The sequence below is a fragment of the Capsicum annuum genome, chromosome 11 (genome assembly GCF_002878395.1).
Source record: "Capsicum annuum cultivar UCD-10X-F1 chromosome 11, UCD10Xv1.1, whole genome shotgun sequence".
NCBI lineage: Eukaryota > Viridiplantae > Streptophyta > Magnoliopsida > Solanales > Solanaceae > Capsicum > Capsicum annuum.
In genome coordinates this window covers 14361713-14367522 of record NC_061121.1, presented here as the reverse complement: position 1 = coordinate 14367522, position 5810 = coordinate 14361713, and positions in this window count along the sequence as shown.

The following is a 5810-nucleotide window of genomic DNA, read 5'->3' as shown; positions in this document are numbered from 1 at the left end:
CATGTCCTTAGCTTGATGATGAGATGACATAGGAAACACAAAAAAAAAAATTATGTAATTGTGTTATATTCCTCTAAAACCCTAAGAGGACGTACTTGATGAATAGCTTACATGAAACTAAGCTATTTATAGATAATTCTGGTTGAGCTTGGATAGATTTTGGATAGACTTGCAATTAGTTAACTAAATCCCAAAATGATATCCTAATTAATAAGTTGATTAATTCTTACGCTTTTACTTTCCTTCTTTAACTCCTTCGTAAACATCTATCTATCTCACTCATTTGTAAACAACAAAACTTTGAAATAATATTTTTAATATATAATAAAAAAATAAAGAAAAATATTTTTAATTTATATAATACATATCATCATCCTATTTTCTTGTTTGTTTATTGGAGTACAATTTTTATTGAAGATGGAATCTCAAAAGGAAAGAGAAACTCATGTTTACAGGGCCAAGCTCGCTGAGTAAGTTGAGCATTCCGATAGTGGCAGAGCCAAAAATTTCACGAAGGGTGTTCAAGCATTACATCACTAAATTTTTTCTTTTTTGGACGAATGGTGCATTGAAAATTTTAAAGCCAAACTACATAATACTGACAATCATTTTTTCATGAATAAATATATCAAAAATTTTAAATCAAACAGCGTAATGTGTAGCTTTAATGTTTATGTTTAATTTAATATGAAGTAAAGCAATAAGCAAAAAGGTGCAAAAAAAAATAAGTTTTATGTTTCAAGCTTTCATTGACCTCTGGTCACAATAATAATAACAACGAAACATGAAAGATGGAGAGCGGAATCAAATGAGATCTTTTTTTAAAGAAAATCAATATAGAGCTTTTTCTTATTAATTTTAAATTAAATAATTACTTTAAAATTTTATCTAAATTTTTAATAAAAGAAAAGGGAACCCAAAGTCAAATCAGCTCAAATCCAATTGTTTACTAATCCTAAATAAGGCTTTAAAAGGATGCATGCGTTTAAAAATGATGTGATAGGCAACGTATGATATAATATTAAATATTGGTTTCAAATGGAAACTTGAGTACCGTTATTTGAAATGTTATTATAGATGATGACTGTTCTAGAGAGGTCTGATTGTACCTTAGATAGATTCTTGATTTACAAGTAGCAGACTAGAGTATGAGTTTGTCAGCATCAAAAAAGGGGAGAAATAATTAAGTCCTTAGTTTTGATGATTGACAAGCCATTAACCGTGAGAAGTGGTTCAAGGAGATCAAAATTACAACTGCTCAGGAACCAGGTTTAGCACGTCCACGTCTATTCCACTCAGTCAACATACAATTAGAAAAAGTACCGTTTAACAGAAAGTTGGTGACAAAAGCTGCAACATTTTTTGTTTCAACCAATGAGAAGAGTCTTAGGTTTTCTTGTCTCATATATATGCAACATGTTACAACAAGAAAACCTAAGCTTTCATATACAAACAACATCGCATCTCTCTTGAAGAAACTCACCATCCAAAGTCTCATTTACAACAGGGACCTGCTCAGTTGTCATTAGTGTCTCAAGCTCTTGTTGTATTTGAGTCTTTATTTCGTGGTTTGTAAGCATTTAGCTTACTGCTCTTGTTCATTAATAGTAGGTGTGTTCTCATTGTTGACTGTGTCATCTATAGTTAGTTGACATTGAAGCTAGAGTTAGCTAGGTACTGTGTCATCATGTTCTCCTTGTAGGTTCTTTAGTCGGTTGCATCGGGGTTTTTGTGATGAAAGGAGGGACAGGTGCTTCAAATATGGTCAGCCAGGTTATATGCTTAGAAACTGTTTGATTTGTAAGGTTGCTTCGGGGGGGATAAACTTCAAGTTGCTTCATCATCAGCTCCGGCACCAAAGGGTGCACCATCTAGTTTCGACATTGGTTAAAACCGTCTATATGCACTCACTACTCAATAGGATTCTGAGGCATCGCCTGATGTCATGAATGGTATGTTGAAACTCTTTTCTCGGGACGTTTGTTATTTACTTGATCCGAGGTCCACTCTTTCTTATGTGACCCCATTTATGGCTGTGTATTTTGATTTTGGTCCTGAGGTTATTTCGGACCCTTTTTTTGTTTCTACCCCGGTAGGTGACTCTGTGGTTGCTAAAAGAGTCTATACGGGGTGTGGTATCTGTTGGTAGTAAGGAGACTTTGGTGGACTTGTATGAATTAAATATGGTGAATTTTGATGTTATTCTGGGTATGAATTGGTACACTCATGCTACAAGTCCTTAAATTATCGGATCCGTAAGGTTGTATTTAGGTTCCCTGGTGAGCCAGTTATTGAATGGGAGAGTGGTTCCCTAGCTCCTAAGGGGAAGTTTATATCATATCTTAGAGCTCGAAGATTAATCTCCAAGGGGTAGCTCTATCATTTAGTCTGGGTTAAAGATTCTAACTCGAAAGGTCTTTTCTTGCATTCGATTCCGGTAGTGAATGAATTTTCTGAGGTCTTCTGTGATGACCTTCTTTGTGTTCCTCCTGATACGAAGATTGAGTTTGGAATTGACCTGGTTCCGGACACTCGTCAAATTTATATTCCCCCTTATAGAATGACTCCGACTGACTTAAAGGAGCTTAAGGAGCAATGTAAGGATCTTTTGGATAAGTGTTTCATCCATCCTAGTGTGTCCCCGTGGGGCGCACCGGTATTATTCATGGTAAGAAGGATAGTTTTCTTTGGATGTGTATACACTATCGGCAGTTGAATAAGTTAATGGTTAAGAACAAGTATCCTCTTCCAAGGATAGAAGAGTTGTTTGACCAGTTGAGCAAGCTCAGTTTTACAATGGTATGTTTCACTTCCTTCTCCCCTCTCTTTAATTTGTAAGGTCAAACCTCTTTATGACGATTTTGTTTGTCTGAATATATGTATCTTTTGGATGTCATATATAGAGAAATAGTGTTATAGGCAACATATAATATATAATATTAAATATTGGTTTCAAATGAAAACTTGAGTACTATTGTCGGAAATATTATTATAGATGATGATATGACTGTTACAGAGATGTTTGTACCTTAGACGGATTCTTGATTTAGAAGTAGTAGATTCTACTATTAATTTTCACATTTTAAAAGATATTATATTTTTTATGAAGGTTTTTTAACTAATAAATCGATAATTTCTAGTCATAGAATATTATTCTCATTAGACTAAAACTAAGGGTTCGTAAAATTTTATTCCCTTTAGGCGTAGTAAATTAATCAGGGTTAAGTTAGATAAATTTGAATTTGATCTGGATTTCGCTCATTTTTGTGTAATAGACAAGGGATCTATTTGCATTCCTTGGCTACTCTTTTCTTTTCATATTTTGATTATAATTATTTTTTAGTATTCTATTTTATGCATCAAAGCAATTAGGAATTGAGAATCTATATCTTTAGATCAAAGAAGGTTCTAGCTGTTGGAATAATGATATCGATTGCTATTTGAGTCTTTGTTGTTAGTAAAATTGGTGGATTGAACGAAGGTACGAAAAAAGAAGGATTCGAACCTTCGGTAAACAAAAGCCTACATAGCAGGTTCAATGCTACGCCTTGAACCACTCGGCCATCTCTACTACATAATGATTATGACCCCAAAATCGAGTGAATAGCTAGTCAATCATAACCTATATTCTATTATCGGACTAGGTACGACTAATTCATTTTAACTTGAACTGGAAATTTTTCATCAAAGTCAAAGCAAAGAACGATTTTCTTTCTTTCGAGGCTCCAAGATAAAGATACAATTTTTCATAAAAATTATAAAAAAAGTTCAATTCATGTTTGCAGAAGCAATGTTCCCTTCTTTTTCAGATATTTTTATAACAGATTAATTCAACGAATTAGAGCGAATCAACTGATTGATCATCTATATATTTTTAACTATAGTTAATGGCTACTCTTAAATGATAATTCTAATTATATAGACTATGATTTCATATCAGAAAATTTTTTAAAATTCTTTTCGACTTTGGAGTTCTCAACAACAAATACCTACCCCTCTATTAGAATAGAAATTCATAAAAAAATTGAGATTTGATTGTATAGTGTATACCCGTTATGTACACAAATTAAAATTGTCAGCTATTCTATTTTCATCATAAAATGATTTTTCGATATTTATCTCTTTATATAAAGTAAGGGACTATCTAAAGTAAAGGAAGGGCTCAGAAGAGCCAAAAATATCAAGAAAAATAAAGAACTATTTTCTATGTCTTGATTTTTTTTGAAATGACCCTGTTTTTCTCATGGTCTGGTCTAGTCAGTACCCAGTCGGGCCTTTTTTGTTCCAACAAATTTGAATTTGAAAATCAAAATGTTTGTTATAGTTGTAATATTTTATTTTAATTGAATAGTTAATATTCAAGCAACAAGAAAAAAATTTCATTTTTTATAAATGTAAAATAAAATATATACAATAGAAAATTCGATCAAAATAAAAATCTCATTTCTCTTTTTGCTTTTTGATTTTATGTTTACCGCCTTGCTGAACTAAAAGAAAAAAAAAAGCTTTCGAGGAATTTTTATGTTATGAATTTAATGGTTTTGACGACCCTATCTTATCCTATCTTAATTACCACAATTTTTCTGTTCGACAAAAGTTGCATATGTATAAAATAATCGAATTGTAGCGGGTATAGTTTAGTGATAAAAGTGTGATTCATTTTATTATCCTTTAAATAGTTAAAGGGTCCTTTGGTTTGATTCATATTCCGATCAAAAACTTTATTTCTTAAAAGGTTCCTGCGTTTCATTTTACTTGGTCTTCTTTTTAAATATATTGATTTTAAATTAGTTATCTATTTTCACAAATCAAGAGTGCTTTATTACTATTTTTTCCGCATTAAAGAAAATAGTAATAGTTAGATTTAGAGTTTCAAGATATCATTAATAAGGTTCATTTTGTAAATACACTTCTAATTAATAATTTCTTAATTGGTGTACAAAGTCAAAAGAGGCTAAGTAAAACGAAACAGAGAAAGTATATGTTATGATGCAATCATGAGAGATTATATACGTAAGGATGAGTTTCAAGAAGATTGTTATAACTAGTGAGTTTAGCGGGAATTTTAGTGCACTTGGATGCCCTTTAAGATGTGTTTCAAAGACTAAATATGGTACTCCCTCCATTCCTTTTTATTTGCTCCCTTTGTTTTTCGTGAATCAATTTGGCTAAGTTTCAAAGCTAAATAAAATTAGATTGATTTAATTTTTTAGAATTAAAATTTAGATATTCAAAAACTATAGAAAAAGTATTATAAATGGAGATTTAAAAAAAAAATTGATTAAAAATACATCTTAAAATATTGATCAAAATTTATATCCTTTAAGTGTAGAAAAGAAAAGAAAGCAAATAAAAAGGAATGAAGAAAGTAATAACTAGTGATCATAGCCTAGTCTTAAAACAACAAAAAACTAGTTTGAAATTAGTGGTCTTGGGCTCTAGGTGACAAAAGAGTTTTAAAATGAAGTGCGGGTGACACAAGTCTTAATAATTGAGTGGAGTTGACATTTACTTTATTAAGGATCAAGAAAGTAAGAAAAGTTTGAAAATAACCCACAAGTTATTTAATTTACACTTTGATCCAATGTAAAACCTAATATAACTAGAAATGAAGGGGAAAAAAGGCACGTTTCTCTCTCTTCTCATTTATTGGAGTTTTCTCTCTCTTCGTGATTTTTGTTGTTCATTGTTGTTGTTGCGTTATTCATCATCTTCTTCTTTATTATCATCATCTTGTTCTTCATTATCATCTCCTCTTGTTCATCATCATCATCTTGTTGTTGTTAAACATTGTTGTTACCGCTACTATT